The 17,710-nt window shown below is 40.0% G+C and overlaps 1 protein-coding gene across 7 annotated transcripts in view; it reads right to left on the reverse strand.

The window, feature by feature from the left end:
- Window positions 1-17,710, reverse strand: part of MAST2 (microtubule associated serine/threonine kinase 2) — a 262,907-nt gene that overhangs the window by 216,444 nt on the left and 28,753 nt on the right. The window lies entirely within an intron of this gene.

Consider the following 17,710-nt stretch of genomic DNA (forward strand, 5'->3'; position numbering starts at 1 on the left):
ATAAACAGGCTGGACTTGGTGGCTCATGCCTCTAATCCCAGCACTTTGGGAGGCCAAGGCGGGCAGATCACGAGGTCAGGAGAGCAAGACCATCCTGGCTAACACAGTGAAACCCCGTCTCTACTAAAAACACAAAAAATTAGCCAGGCGTGGTGGGGGGTGCATGTAGTCCCAGCTACTCAGGAGGCTGAGGTGGGAGAATGATGTGAACCTGGGAGGCAGAGCTTGCAGTGAGCCAGATCACACCACTGCACTCCAGCCTGGGCGACAGAGCAAGACTCCGTCTCAAAAAAGAAAAAGAAGATAAAGAATTTAAGTTTAGCTCCTTTTAATTGTATATTATTTTTTGCTTTTTTATTGTGAAAAGTGATAGGTTTTATTTGTGGAGACAGAACTAAAGATTAGAGAACCAGTGATTTTAATTGTGTTACTATTTCCTCTAAGAGACAAATTAAATTGACATATAATTCAGTATTTTCAGTATCATGAAAAACATGAATGTTGTACAATGTTCTCCCTCAAAAAACTTGTTAAATGCAAGTATCCTTAATATGTTTTTAAAAGAGCACAATGCAGGTGTATTTGAGTCTTTTCAAGAAAATAATAAAAACATGAATGCTGTATTAGGTTAACTGGATATCAACTAAGTCTTGTTAACAGTTTAAAGTATCATAACTTTTTTTAACCTCTGAAAATTAAAAAAATTTATTTCTGCAATTTCAAAAAAGGAAAAGGAAAAAAACAAAAAGACTAGCTCTGACAATTTTTGTACAAGAGTAAAAACAAAACCTGTACTTACAACTTTTTACTGGTGGTTTAATAATGCCATTCTCCTTGACATATATGACACCTTACCAAAAACTTGCATAAATATTCTCCCATGTATTCTAACCATCAACAAATTCAGTAAGATCTCTTTCTGTAACCTCAACTGCTATGGTATGAATGTTCCCCAAAATCCATGTGCTGGAAATGTAAATCCCAATGCAACAGTGGTGAGAGGTTGGGCCTTCTGAGAGGTGTTTAGGTCATGAAAGCTCTGTTCTCATGAATGGATTAATGTCACTATAAAAAGTGCTTGCAGGAATGGATTTCTTCTCTACTGCCCTTCCACTTTCTGCCATGTGAGGAAACAGCAAGAAAGCCTTCACCAGATGCTGGTACCTTGATCTTGGGCTTCTGAGCCCCTAGAACTCTAAGAAATAAATCTTGGTCCCTTACAAATTACCCAGTTTCGAGTATTCTGTCATAGCAGCAGAAAATGGACTAACACACCAATCAACCAACCAATTTATCTAAAAACTTTTTGTATTTTAAATGCCTTTTAAAATTTTAGAGGTTTGGCAGGTGCAGTGGCTCACAACTGTAATCCCGACAGTTTGAAGTCTGAGGCAGGAGGACTGCTTGAGCTCAGGGGCTCAAGACCAAACTGGGAAACGCTGTAAAGTCCCATCTCTACAAAAAGTTTAAAAATAAAAATTAAGCTGGGAGCGGTGGCTCACATCTATAATTCCAGCACTTTGGGAGACTGAGGCGGGTGGATCACTTGAGGCCAGGAGTTTGGGACCATCCTGACCAACATGGTGAAACACCATCTCTACTAAAAATTAGCTGGGCATGGTGGCAGGCACCTGTAATCCCAGCTACTCAGGAAACTGAGGCAGGAGAATCACTTGAACCCGGGAGTCGGAGGTTGTAGTGAGCCAAGATTGCGTCATTGCCCTCCAACCTGGGCAACAAGAGTGAAACTCCATCTCAAATAAATAAATAAATAAAAGTTTTAAAATAAGCAAATAAAAATAAAAATCAGCCAGGCATGGTGGCCCATGCCTGTAGTCCCTGCCACTCAGGAGGCTGAGGCAGGAGAATCACTTGAGCCTAGGTGGTTAACGTTGCGGTGAGCCAAGGCTGCACCACTGCACTCCAGCCTGGGTGACAGAGCAAGACCCTGTCTCAGAAACAAAAACAAAAACAAAAAAGTAAGGCTGTCTATAATTTTTGTAAGACAAATTCAAGATAAGAAAAAAAAATTTAGACATCACTATTTTTAAGGTATCTTAAATTCTTTACAAATTAACACAAAAGAGATGATAAAAAATGCTTAACAATTCAAGATGAAATTCAGCTCTGAATTTGTTCAAAGTAATTAATGTGTTCTTTTACTTCTCTCTTAAGGATGCTCTTGAGAGTAAGCTAAGACCGCTAATATACTGCTCAAGATTCATGAAATTTCACAAGTTTTATTTTAAAACCTCTTAACATTACTCGTATACCTTTGAAAAGACACTAGATGGCATTAGAAACAAGTTCCTCTTACAAAAAGAAAAACCAAGAGTGAAAAGGACAGCAATTCTCAAGTGAATGCACTTTATCTAAACTCCTGCAGTTCTTAACTAAGTAGCTGAATACTTCACTAACATTATCTATCCTTTCACATGTAATTTTTTCATGCTCCCCTACATTCCTTTTCTCCGTACTCTCTCCCATGGTGATTTAATCCACAGCTTCCAAGTTCACATCTATAGCCCTAAACTGCTAATGCTTTACTCTGAACATCTAACTCTTGAAAGGATACCTAAAAAGTAGATATCCACATGCAAAAAAATAAACTCTTACCTCACACTGAATATAAAAACTGACTCAAAATGGGTCAATGAAGTAAATATAAGAGGTAAAACCATAAAATTCATAGAAGAAAACCTAGAAGTAAATCATGACCTTGGAGCTGGCAAAGGATTCTTAGATATGAAACCAAAAGCATAAGCAGCAACAGAAAAACACAGATAAGTTGGACTTCATCAAGGGCATTTTTAAACTTCAAAGGACATTACCAACAAACTAAAAAGAACACAGAGAATGGGAGAAAATATTCAAAAATCGTAAAACTAAGGGTCTAATATCCAGAATATATAACAAACTTAAAACTCAACAACAACAAAAATTCAATTACAAATGGGCAAAAGACTTGTATAGACATTTTTCCAAAGAAGATATATAAACGGTCAAAAAACACATGAAAAGATGCTCAACATCATTAGTCATTACGGAACTACAAACCAAAACCACAATGAAGTACCACTTCATACTCACCAGTATAGTATAATTAAACAATAATTTTTTAAATGAAATATAACAAGCTGACAAAGATATAGAGATATTGAAACCTTCGGTACATTGCTAGTGGAACTGTAAATGGTAAACTATTATGGAAAAGTTTGGTAATTCCTCAAAAAGTTAAATTACCGTATTTCTTTGCGATTCCACCCCAGGTATATCCCCCAAAGAACTGAAGAGCACACAAGTACATGTATAGTTCACAGCAGCACTATTCACAGAATCCAAAAGGTGGAAACAGCCCAGTGTTCATCAATGGATAAAAAGTTGTGTTGGACACATACAATGAGATATTATTCAACCAAAAAAAGGAATAAAGTACCAGTATATGCTAGAATGTGGATGAACATCCAAACATTATGCTAAATGAAATAAACCAGATACAGAAGGTCACATATGTATAACACTATTTATATAAAATATCCAGAATAGAGAACTCCATAGAGACAAAATGCAAATTGCATGGAAGGGGAGTGGGGAGAAAGGGCTTAATGGATAAGAGGTTTAAATCTAAAATAACAGACGGGTTTTGCAACTAGATAGAGGTGGCAGTTGTATTGTGAAAAATAGATCTGCCAGTACTAAATGCCACTGAATTGTTCACTTTAAAATGGTTGATTTTATTATGTAAATTTCGTATCAATAACTATTTTTTTTTTTTTGAGACGGAGTCTCGCTCTGTGGCCCTGGCTGGAGTGCTGTGGCCGGATCTCAGGTCACTGCAAGCTCCGCCTCCCGGGTTTACGCCATTCTCCTGCCTCAGCCTCCCGAGTAGCTTCGACTACAGGCGCCCGTCACCTCGCCCGGCTAGTTTTTTGTATTTTTTTAGTAGAGACGGGGTTTCACCGTGTTAGCCAGGATGGTCTCGATCTCCTGACCTTGTGATCCGCCCGTCTCGGCCTCCCAAAGTGCTGGGATTACAGGCTTGAGCCACCGCGCCCGGCCTCAATAACTATTTTTAAAAGATATGTACACCAGATTACCTGTCATCATCTGAGAATCATACTCATTAGTTTTCTCCCCAAAATCTGTTCCTTTTCCTGTATTCTCAATTTCAGATAAAAGTACCAGCCAGGTACAGTGGCTCATTCCTATAATCCCAGTCAGTACTTAGGGAGGCCAAAGCAGGTGGATCGCTTGAGCCTGGGAGTTCGACACAGAAGAATACAATGATCTCCTCGTGGCAATCAAGTAGACCATCTGGAGACAAAACTCCTTATCTGAAAAATCAAAAAGTAGTTAGACTTCTCTATTATCTAAAGCCAGTGTCTGGTACCAGGCTTCTTTCCCAAAAATTTATACGTAACTAGAATTTCTATACATCTCCAGAATGCATGCATGTCAAAACTCATTTTGCAACCCTTGCTGACATCAAGGCACCCAAAGTCTACAAATGTAATAATTTATCATGGCCTACATAACTAATACGGTCCAAATTACCCTAAGGCCCTGCTTTAAAGTCCATAAATACCCCTAAGGAAAATCCACCGCAACACAGTCCTCTCCTGCTGAATGAAGCACTGTACTGCATTCTATCTAATAAAACTTTCCTTTCTAAACCTATACTGCTGTCAGTAAATTCTTTCACCACCAGTGAGCCAACCACTCTCCACTGCTAGGGTTCTGACACCTCGCCTAGCAGAGACTAGCCTGCAGAACATGGCCAAATCCTGTCTCTACCAAAAAGTCAAAAAATTAGCCAGGCATGGTGGTACGCATCTGTGGTCCCAGCTATATATATAAGGAATATATATATATATTCCTTACCGTATCACGGTAATTATATATATACAGAAGAAATATATACATATGTTAAGAAATATATACAATATTTCGTACTGTATCACAGATACTAATAACTACTTGAAGTACCGAGGCATAAAAAGAAAAAAAAATACACATTTTGTTCATACTGTTAAATGAAAAACCCGAGACAAGTTAAATTTAATGACTTAATTGAACAAAAAAACAGATTTGCCAGGTGCGGTGGCTCACCCCTGTAATTCCAGCACTCTGGGAGGCAGAGGCAGAGACTGGAGGATTGCTTGAGCCCAGAAGTTTGAGACCAGCCTGGGCAGCACAGGGAGCCCCCACCCCCAACCCCCATTACAAATAATAAAAAAATGAAAACTGTGGTCCCAGCTACTGGGAAAGGTGAGGGAGGGAGCAGCCTGAGGCAGAAGCATCACTCAAGCCCAGGAGGTCCAGGCTTCAGTGAGCCATGTCACTGCACTCCACCCTGGGTGACTAAGCAAGTCCCTGTCTCAAAAAAACAGAGAGATTAATGAACCACTTAGCATTCAGTACCAAATGCAGTTCAGAATGCTCCATCCCCCAATACATGTAGGCTATATTTACGGACAGAGAAACAAATGACATACAGAAGTAGCCTGATGGGCTGCAGTTCAGGTGTTTGCCTTATCTGAACATGCTCTGGCAATATTCAGCCTATATGACTGGTTGAAAATTTGGCTGCTATGCTTGACTGAGACTCAGCTACTTGTTACAAGAGTATACTCTTAGGTTAGGTTGCAGGTAGTTTATATATTAAATTAAATTATAGTTCACTATGTAGGGAGGTAGTTTTTGGCTGCCTCTAAATTTAACTACAAATCTGGCACTATGCTATTTTAAATGGATTGTCTCATTTCATCCTAAAAACTCCATGAGGAAACTCTTAACATTATTTTGATTTTGAAGATGAGAAAACAGAGGCTTAAAGAGGTTCAGTGACTTGTAGAGGGTCATACGATTACTAAGTGGCAGGAGTAAGATGTGGAACACAGGTGTACAGCCTGAGTTTGTATTTACTTCTGTAAAGTATAAGGCATTCACAATGATTTCATTCAAATATATTTTCTTGAGTAGAAATGAAAAAAGTGTAAATTAATGGGTAAACCCACAGGAATTGTATGCAAAGAACATTCATTATGACTTCTAGATTTCTACTTCCAAAGGTAGAAGGTAGTGATATGTATTAAAATCCAAACAGACAACAAAATCTGTTAATAACTCTTTAACACAAGTATTACTCATCATTCCACCCCTTTGTAGATACACTTCAATTTGTCCTCATCCCATTAAAAATAAATACTCAAGGGCAAAACTTTTTCTTTCTGATAAAAGCCAATTTTTTTCCTTTTATGGGTCAAGTTATTTTACTCCAAGAAACCTTTGCCCCACCTAAAATCACAAAAACCTGTTTTCCTCTACACATTTTATGATTTAAGCTCTTACATTTGATCAATTACCCATTTCAAGTTAATTTTTGTACAGCATGAGGGAAGTATCGAGGTTGATATTTTTATGTGAATTGTTTCAACACCATTTGTTATAAAGACTACCTTTTCTCCCATTAAATTGCCTTGGCAAATTTGTCTATTTGATTCCAGTGATCTATGTATCTATCCTTATACCAATAATCACACTGACCTGACTACTGTACCTTTATACAAAGTCATAACATAAGTTTGATTCTGGTCTTCTTTTTAATATTGTTTTGGTTATTGTAGGTCCTTTACATTTCAATATACATTTGAAATCAGCTTGATATTTTCTGGAAAATACTACATGGGTTTCTATCGGGATTGCATTAAATCTACAGCTTAATGGAGAAAATTTACATCTTCATGATATGAGTCTTCCTAGACTGGGCACCAGGTGGTTCATGCCTGTAAGCCAGCATTTTGGCAGGCCAGGGCAAGAGGATGGCTTGAGTACAGGAGTCCAAGACCAGCCTGGGCAATATGGCAAAACCCCATCTCTACAAAAAATACAAAAATTAGCCAGATGTGGCTGGGTGGTGGCTCACGCTTGTAATATCAGCACTTTGGGAGGCCGAGGCAGGTAGATCACAAGGTCAGAAATTCGAGACCAGCCTGGCCAACATGGTGAAACCCCGTCTCTACTAAAAACATAAAAAATCAGACGGGCATGGAGGCAGGCGCCTGTAATCCCAGCTACTTGGGAGGCTGAGGCAGGAGAATCACTTGAACCCGGGAAGCGGAGGTTGCGGTGAGCTGAGACCACACGACCGCACTCTAGCCTGGGCAACAGAGCGAGACTCCGTCTCAAAAAAAAAAAAATCTGGCCGGGAGCGGTGGCTCAAGCCTGTAATCCCAGCACTTTGGGAGGCTGAGACAGGCGGATCACAAGGTCAGGAGATCGAGACCATCCTGGCTAACACGGTGAAACCCTGTCTCTACTAAAAAATACAAAAAACTAGCTGGGCGAGGTGGCGGGCGCCTGTAGTCCCAGCTACTCGGGAAGCTGAGGCAGAAGAATGGCGTAAACCCAGGGGCGGAGCTTGCAGTGAGCTGAGATCCGGCCACTGCACTCCAGCCTGGGCGACAGAGCGAGACTCCGTCTCAAAAAAAAAAAAAATCTGTGATGGTGCCTGTAGTCCCAGTTACTCTGGAGGCTGAGGTGAGAGGATCACTGGAGCCCAGGAGGCAGAGGTCACAGTGAGCCAAGATCACACCCCTACACTCCAGCCTGGATGACAGAGTGAGACCCTGTCTCAAAGGAAAAAAAAAAAGGGAAGATATGAGTCTTCCAATACACAAAAATATTTTATCTCTCCATTTATTTAGGTCTTCTTTAATTTGTCTCAGTAATGTTTTGTAGTTTTCAATGTACTGATCTTCCAAATGGTTTCTGAAATTTATCTTCAAGTAGTTCGTATTTTTAAACTATTGCAAACAGTCCTGATTTTTAAGTTTTGATTTCTAGTTATTCATTGTTAGTATAGAGGGATACAATAGATTTCCATATTTTTTATATATAAATGTTTGTGTAAAACACTGATAAGAAAATGAAAATGTAAGTCACAGACAGGGAGAATACATTTAGAAGGCATATATTTGATATATAACTTGTATCCAGAATATACAAAGAATTCCTGAAACTCAAGACAAAAAAAAAAAAAATTTTTTTAAATAGACAAAAGGTATGAACAGACATTTCATCACAGAATATATATATGAAAATAGCTGACTGGGCGCAGTGGCTCACGCCTGTAATCCCAGCACATTGGGAAGCCAAGGCGGGTGGATCACCTGAGGTCAGGAGTTCAAGAAGAGCCTGGCCAACATGGCAAAACCCCGTCTCCATTAAAAATACAAGAATTAGCCAGGCATGGTGGTGCACACCTGTAATCCCAGCTACTCAGGAGGCTGAGGCAAAAGAATTGCTTGAACCCGGGAGGCAGAGGTTACAGTGAGCCAAGATCGTGCCACTGAGCTCCAGCTTGGGAAACAGACCGAGACTCCATCTCAAAAAAAAAAAAAAAAGGGTCTGGCACGGTGGCTCAAGCCTGTAATCCCAGCACTTTGGGAGGCTGAGGCAGGCGGATCACGAGGTCAGGAGATCGAGACCATCCTGGCTAACACGGTGAAACCCTGTCTCTACTAAAAAAAATACAAAAAAACTAGCCAGGCGAGGTGGCGGGCGCCTGTAATCCCAGCTACTCGGGAGGCTGAGGCAGGAGAATGGCGTAAACCCAGGAGGCAGAACTTGCAGTGAGCCAAGATCCGGCCACTGCACTCCAGCCTGGGCGACAGGGCAAGACTCCATCTCAAAAAAAAAAATATATATATATATATAATTGGCAAATAAGCACACAAAAATATGTTCAATCTCATTAGTCATTAGAGAAATGCAAATTGAAACCACAATGAGAAACTCCTACACATCCACTAGTACGGCTAAAATTTTAAAAATGATAGCCGGGCATGGTGGCTCATGCCTGTAATTCCAGCACTTCGGGAGGCTGAGGTGGGTGGATCACCTGAGGTTAGGAATTCGAGACAAGCCTGTCCAACATGGCGAAACCCCATCTCTACTAAAAATACGAAAATTAGCTGGGCATGGTGGCATGCGCCTGTAATCTCAGCTACTTGGGAGGTTGAGGGAGGAGAATGGCTTAAACCCGGGAGGCAGAGGTTGCAATGAGCCAAGATTGTGCCATTGCACTTCAGCCTGGGCAACAAGAGTGAAACTCCAAAAAAAAAAAAAAAAAACAGATGATAATACCTAGTGCTGATAAGATGTGGAGCAACTGCTGGTGGAAATGCAAAAATGGTATAGCCACTTTAGAAAATAGGTTGGCAGTTTCTTATAAAGACAAATTTACACTGGTAAATAAACATTCCACCAGTCTCATTCCTAGGTATTTACCCAAGAGAAATAAAAGCATATTCCACACCAAAAAAAAAAACTGATATGAACTTTCATAGCTGCTCTCTCCCTAACAGGCAAAAACTGGAAACAACCCATATGGTCATTAACTACGGAATGGAAAAGTCTGTATACCCATGCCAATGGAACCCTTCTCAGCAATAAAGAGGAACAAACTACAGATACTCAAAACAACATGGATGAATCTCAGAAGGAGGTTCTGAGATTGAAAAAAAACACAAAAGACTACATACTGTATGATTCCAATTCTATGAAATTCTGGAAAAGGCAAAACTGCAGTGACAAAAAGCACATCAGTAGTTGCCAAAGGCTGGGCCTGGGGAAAGAGAACAGACAGCAAAGGGACACAAGCGAACATGGGGTGGCAGACATATTCTACATCAGGTCCATGGCCTGTTAGGGACCAGGCCACATGGCAGGAGATGAGCTGCATGAGGGTGAGCATTACCACCTGAACTCCGTCTCCTGTCAGATCAGCAGCGCTGCATCAGATTCTCAAAGGGGCACGAACCCTATTGTGAACTGTGCATACGAGGATCTAGGTTGCACGGTCCTCATGAGAATCTAGCTAATGCCTGATGATCTGAGGGGGAACAGTTTCATCCTGAAACCATCTCCCATCCCCCCTCCACCCATCTGTGGAAAAACTGTCTTCCATGAAACCGGTCCCTCGTGCCAAAAAGGTTGGGGAATGCTGTTCTGTTCTATACCATAATTCTTACATATCTATATCATAATCATGGTGGTGGTGACACAACTGTATACATCTGCCAAAAGTCATCAAACTGAACACTTAAAATGGGTGAATTTTATTCTATGTAAACTATACCTCAATAAAGCCAACTGACATATAGATATAGATATCTCCACCTTTCACAATAGAAAATGCAAAACGACAGCGGCAGAAAGGTAATACTGAAAGGGGAAGTGCTGAATTTGGAATCTCTTTATAACACTGAAAGTAGGTAAAACAAACATCTATAGGTTTTTCCTCTTTGAACTTGTGAAAATTAAGGAAAAATAAGAATGATGGGATTACTTTTCAACTAAAATAATATAAATTAAAGTAAGAATCTTTTTAATGATGAGAAAAGGTTCTAAGAAAAGTCTTGGAGTTTTGTTACTTCCTTTAAAAGCATACTCCATGTGACCTTGACAGACAGTTCTAAAATATTAGTAAAGTATAATACTAATCAAAGCCACAATGAGAGACCACTTAACACCCACTATGATGGCTATAATCAAAAAAACAGAAAAGTGTTGGCAAGATGCAGTGAAACTGGAACCCTAATGTATTTCTGGGAAGAATATAAAATGGTGTAGCAAACCAAAAATTTGGTAGTTCTTCAAAAAATTAAACAAAGAATTACTGTATCATCCAACAAGTCTACTCTTAGGTATACGTACATACCCAAAAATACAGAAAACAAGTACTCAAAACAAGTTCATGTACACAAATGCTCACAGCAGTATTATCCACAATGGCTAAAAGGTGGAAACAGCCCAAATGTCTATCAGCAGACAAACGGATAAACAAAGTGTGGTTTATCCATCCAATGGAATCTTATTCAGTCATAAAAAGGAATAAAGTATTGATACATGCTGTAATGCAGAAAAATCGTGAAAGCATTGGGCTAAGTGAAAAAAGCCAGGCATAAAAGGTCACATATTTTATGATTCCATTTATATGAAATATTAGAATAGGTAAATCCACAAAGACAAAAAGCAGATTAGTGGTTGCCAGAGCTAGAATGAGGGTGGAATGAATAAGGACTGTTTAATGGGTACAGGATTTTTTTTGCAAGGGATGGTGGTGAAAATGTCTTAAAACTTGATAAAGGTGGTGGCTGCACACATTGTGAATGCACAAAATGCCACTAAAGTGTACACTTTAAAATGGTTGATTTTATGTTATGTGAAAATCTCATCTCAACAATTCAATAATAATATGGAACCCAAAATGACATGTCATATTCAACATGAGAACTGATGATAAAATGTTCAACAGAATATCTTATCTTTTGTTCCAGTTAGAAATATTCCCAATTCAGTTTAAGATTATAGCAGTTTGCTATAATCACAGTATCATGTTAGAATGGTTATTGGTAATCATGACTTTAATATTTTAGAATACTTCTATTCTCACGCTGTTTTTTAGTAGAATTGTTTCCTAATGAAAATCACTCCCTGATCATGGCTCTCCCTGTCAGAATTGTATGCACTCTGTAACATCTTTAGTCAAAGTAATCTTACTTTCCTGATAACTGTTAATGTGCTGCGAAAGACTGAAAATTTAAGTATGCAGTATATATACCACTAAATTGTGAACTGGTAGATTGGTAGGATGTATGTAACACTTGACAATACTGGTACTTTCCTTAGGATACTTGATGGCCTCCTAAGGAAAATCTGCCTCCAAATTTTAAGTTGGAAAGTCACTGGAATAACTTTTTAAAAAACAATTACAATACATGGCTTTTTAGATTCTCGGTAGATATGTTAAGAACTGTGAACAAATGGAAATGTCTGTGTACTGATCCTCAACACTACCAATAAAATTTCGATTATGGAAAGAAAAAAAAAGACGGAATGAACAAGGAAGAACTGGCTTGGGGGGATAGAAAGACAGTAGACAGGTAGGGTGAGTCTTAGAAATGGTGATACAGCCAAGTGGATTTGCATCAGAGATACAGAAGGCAAAGATCAAAACTGCAGATACTAGTTAACATACTCAGAAGAAAGCAAAGCAGGAATTAACCTCATTTTACAGATAAGAAAAACACAGGCTCCAATATGTTTATTCAAATTCACATAGCAGCATCAGAGCTTGGTCTTCTGATTTCTAATGCAGGGGTCTTTCTCCTACGCCACTTTTAACAACAGATTGTAACTGCATATATATTTTTAAGAATACAAATAATAACTAATCTTGAACAAGACACTATCTAAGTTTTACTCCATTCTTACTCTAAGAACATATAATAATATGATTCTATGATCTGTTTTAGAACATGCCCTGGGAACCACTAATTAGGATCATGGTTCCTACATATATGGGGAAAATAAGCCCTCTGAGAAATCCTCTCAATAGACACCAGAAAATGAAGAAATCCAAAAATCTCTTCATAAAAACATCATCTAGAAGGCCTCAAAATTAAAATATTTGCAACTTTAAGGCTTTTGCTTATCTAATCTCCAGACTCTGGTCAAGTCTAACCTCCTACAAGTTATCATCCCAATAATTATAACTAGTATAATTCTTGTCCCCTTTTGTTACTATTTAAATCATAATCAATACAATATTTATGTAAATGTCATGTTTTATTATTTTTAAATAGTTATCCTGTTAAATGTGAATCCTGCTCTGCTAACCCAAAAGTTCTTTGGAGGCTGGGTCCATGTACTATAGACGGCCATTACTCCAAAGAGAATACATTGTAGTTAAGATTTTTCAGAAATGTCACAGTCAGAAGCAGGATAGACAATGAGGTTTATTCCAGTATGGGTGGTCAAAGCAGAAATAGGCATTTAATATCAACTAGCAAATGTGCCACCTAAAATATTCAACTGAAAATCTTCGGGCAGGAGAATGGAAAGAGAAGAGCTGGCTTGAAGTTACAGTAGGTGAATAAGTAGCTCAGGAAAAAAAAAGCACAAGAGAAAACAAAAAGCAGTTCCCTGGGAAAGAGAAGAAATTGGATTCAGGTCTAAAGAAACAATTATTTTACAAATTTATAATAAAAGAAACAAATATTCCATTTTTAAAATGGCCAATAATCCACATAGACATTTCTTCAAAGAAGACAAATAAATGTCTGGTAAGCACATGAAAGACGCTCAACATCATGAGTCATTAGAGAAACGCACATCAAAGACACAAGATATCGCTTCACACCCACCAGGATAGCAAGGATGTAGAGAAATCAAAGTTTCTCAAATGATTCAACACAGAGTTACCATATGACTCAGCAACTTCTCTCCTAGATATATGTCCAAGAGAAATGAAAACATATATCTACATTAAAATTTGTACATGAATGTTCATAGCAATATTATTATTTGGCTATTATTTATAACAGCCAAAAGGCAGAAAAAACCCACTTTTAACAACAGATTTCCACTCTATATAATTTTTTTTTTAGAAGAAGAAAAATAACTAATCTTGAACAAGATGCCACCTAAGTTCTTCTCCATCCCTAGGAACATATATGATTATATCATATGATTATATGATCCTTTTTAGAACATGCCCTGGTAATCATTAATTAGGATCATGATTTCAACATATATGGGAAAAATAAGCCCCCAGATAAATCCCCTCAATAAACATTAGAAAATGAAGGTGAAGAATGAAGGAAATGGGCCGGGCGCGGTGGCTGAAGCCTGTAATCCCAGCACTTTGGGAGGCCGAGACGGGCGGATCACGAGGTCAGGAGATGGAGACCATCCTGGCTAACACGGTAAAACCCAGTCTCTACTAAAAAATACAAAAACTAGCCGGGCGTGGTGGCCGGCGCCTGTAGTCCCAGCTACTTGGGAGGCTGAGGCAGGAGAATGGCGTGAACCCGGGAGGCGGAGCTTGCAGTGAGCTGAGATCCGGCCACTGTACTCCAGCCTGGGTGACAGCAAGACTCCGTCTCAAAAAAAAAAAAAAAAAGAATGAAGGAAATGAATCAACTGATGAGCAGCTAAACAAAATATGATATATACATACAACAAAATACTGTTCGGCAATAAAAAGGAACACATGCTGCAAAAAGGAGGAATCTTGAAGACATCAGACTAAGTCGAAGCAGCAGCCACAAAAGGCCACATATTTGATTCGATTTATATGAAAAATACAGAATAGGCAAACCTATAGAGGTGGAAAGTAGATTGGTGGTTGCCTAGTGGCAGGGGCAAGGGCAGAGGTGGAACAATGAGGAGGTGATACCTGAAGAGTACAGTTTCTAAAGTAAAGAAAATATTCTTAAATTGACTACAGTGATGGCTGTACATGCCTGTGAAATACGCCAAAAAACACTGACCTGTATAGTTTAAGCGGGTGAATTACATCATATGTGAATTATATCACAATAAACTGTTAACTAAAGAAAAATAATTCAGGAATATTCTAGCTCACTTGGCCTAGGCTCCAGTAATCTCAGTCCAGGAATCCCTTCTGCAACATACCACCTTAAAGTGGAATATTCAGCTGTACCATGATGGCAGTAGTTCTCAAAGAGGTACACATTAGAATCAGGGTAACAGTTTAAAGAAAATACAGGCCAGGCTCACGCCTGTAACCCCAGCACTTAGGGAGGCCAAGGCAGGTGGATCACTTGAGGTCAGCAGTTCAAGACTAGCCTGGCCAACATGGTGAAACCCCACCACTACTGAAAAGACAAAAAATAGCCAGGCGAGGTGGCACACACCTGTAATCCTAGCTACTCGGGAGGCATGAGAATTACTTGAACCCAAGAAGTAGAGGGTGCAGTGAGCTAAGATCATGACACTGCACTCTAGACTGGACAACAGAGGGAGAACCTTTCTCAAAAAAAAAAAAAGAAAAAAGAAAAGAAAATACAGATGCTTGTGACTAACCCCAGACGTCTGGATCAAAATCTCTAGGAGGGTACACTCATCCATTTTTGCTTGTTTGTTTGTTTGTTTTAGGTTCCAGAGGTTAAACGGGAAGCAGGTGAGGCTTTAATAGACATGTTGGGACCAAGCAGGAAAATCTCAATATGGTCTTTATATTATTAGATGCTACTATTAAAATGATGTGGCCGGGCATGGTGGCTCATGTCTGCAATCCCCGCACTTTGAGAGGCCGAGGCAGATGGGTCACTTGAGGTCAGGAGTTCGAGACCAGCCTGGCCAACATGGTGAAACCCCGTCTCTACTATAAATACAAAAATTAGCCAAGCGTAGTGGTGCACACCTGTAATCCCAGCCACTCGGGAGGCTAAGACAGGAGAATCGCTTGAACCCAGGAGGCAGAAGTTGCAGTGAGCCAAGATTGCGCCACTACACTCCAGCCTGGGTGACAGAGCGAGACTCAGTCTCAAAAAAAAAGATGTTAAACATCTTAGATCTGATAATATATTGTAGTTATTTAGGAGAGTGTCCTTCATCTTAGGAGAAATTCTTAAGGATGAGGCATCGTAATTAGTCTGTGACTTGCTTTGAAATGCTTCAGGAAAAAATATGTATATACACACAGAAAAAACAAATATGGCAAAATGTACAAATTAGTCAGTCTAGGTAAAGCTTACATGGGTGTTCACTGTACCATTCTTTCCATTTTTCTGTAGATTTGAAAATTTCAAAATAAAAAATTAAAGAGGTGGGAATTTCCACACATGATCCTGATTCTCTCTGTGGCCTAAGAATCACAAACTTCGGTAATATCAGGATATCCTTTGATCCAAAATTAGCTTCTCACCTGCTACATGAAGACATCCTCCCCTCTACTCCCACTTCCCATACTGAATAAATGGACAAAACTTTCTACTCCATGTATGTTGACCCAAAAGGCTTAAATTTTCAAGTGTACATGAGACTTTAATAGTAACAAGTTGCTGTTATTGTACCCTACAAATTAGTAGTGTGCCTAGACCTAAGGATACAGTGGACGGTGTGAGATGAGCAGAAAGCCAGTGGGTGCCTTTGGTACAAAAGCAAGTTTGAGGGTAAAAGGGTATAATTTGTAACAACAGGCAGAAAACAAAGCAATCTGCCCAGGCTACACAGCTTAAATTTTGTAAGGCCCTGCCTATCACACAAAGCATAGACAAACAAAAGACTTTTTTTTTTTCCCCCAGACAAGATCTCACTCTGTCACCAGAGTGCAGTGGCACAATCACAGCTCACCACAGCTTCAACTGCTCAGGCTAAAGCGATTATCCCACCTCAGCCTTCTGAGTAGCTGGGACCACAGGCACACCCCACCATCCTCAGCTAATTTTTTTTATTAATATTATTTGTAGAGACAAGGTCTCACTATGTTAACAGTCCAGCGTAGCCTCAAACTCCTGGCCTCAAGCGATCCTCCTGCCTCAGACTCCCAGAGTGCAGGAATTAGAGATGTAAGCCACCGCACCCGGCCCTCATTCTTACATATATACTTAAGTACTCATGATGTGCCAAACATGTTGTCTATCCTCATGTACTAAATATGTATACCACAGAGATGTAAACCAAAGCAGCATAACTTTACCAGATTTAGAATAATTTCTATAAAAAGAATGTTCCGGCCAGGCGCAGTGGCTCAAGCCTGTAATCCCAGCACTTTGGGAGGCAGAGACGGGCGGATCACGAGGTCAGGAGATCGAGACCATCCTGGCTAACACTGTGAAACCCCGTCTCTACTAAAAAATACAAAAAACTAGCCGGGCGAGGTGGCGGGCGCCTGTAGTCCCAGCTACTCGGGAGGCTGAGGCAGGAGAATGGCGTGAACCCAGGAGGCAGAGCTTGCAGTGAGCTGAGATCTGGCCACTGCACTCCAGCCTGGGCGACAGAGTGAGACTCCGTCTCAAAAAAAAAAAAAAAAAAAAAAAAAAAAAAAAAAAAAAAGAATGTTCCTTCCCAGGAAAATTTACTCATTGAAGACACAATCACACTGAATCTTTTTCTTGACCCTCACTATACAATTAGTACCAGTGACACTGATGGCATGAGAGGGCAATCAAAACACTCAATTGGGCTGGGCACAGTGGCTCAAGCCTGTAATCCCAACACTTTTGGAGGCCAAGGCAGGCGGATCATGACGTCAGGAGTTCGAGACCACCCTGGCCAACATGGTGAAACCCTGTCTCTACTAAAAACACAAAAATTAGTGGGGCATGGTGCCTGTAATCCCAGCTACTTGGGAGGCTGAGGCAGGAGAATCACTTGAACCTGGGAGGCAGAGGTTGCAGTAAGCTGAGATTGCACTACAGCCTGGGCAACAGAGCAAGACTCCATCTCAAAAAAAAAAAAAATAGACTCAATTAAAATTTCATTCTTAAGGCCAGGAGCGGTGGCCCACACCTGTAATCCCAGCACTTTGGGAGGCCAATGGGGACGGATCACCTGAGGTGGGGAGTTCAAGACCAGCCTGGCCAACACAGTGAAACCCTGTCTCTACTAATAATACAAAAAAATTAGCCAGGGGTGGTGGCACACACCTGTAATCCCAGTGACTTGGGAGGCTGAGGCAGGAGAATTGCTTAAACCCAGGAGACAGCTGAGATCACACCACTGCACTCCAGCCTGGGCGACAAGAGCAAAAATCCGACTCAAAAAAAAAAAAAAAATTTCATTCTTAGCCTGATGCCACGACATGTACCTGTAGTCCTTGCTACTTGGGAGGCTGAGGCAACAGGAATACTACAGCCAAGGAGTTCAAAGTCAGCCTGGGCAACGAAGCAAGACC

Source organism: Trachypithecus francoisi, unplaced genomic scaffold, assembly GCF_009764315.1.
Source record: "Trachypithecus francoisi isolate TF-2019V2 unplaced genomic scaffold, Tfra_2.0 Lachesis_group12, whole genome shotgun sequence".
Classification (NCBI taxonomy): Eukaryota; Metazoa; Chordata; class Mammalia; order Primates; family Cercopithecidae; genus Trachypithecus; species Trachypithecus francoisi.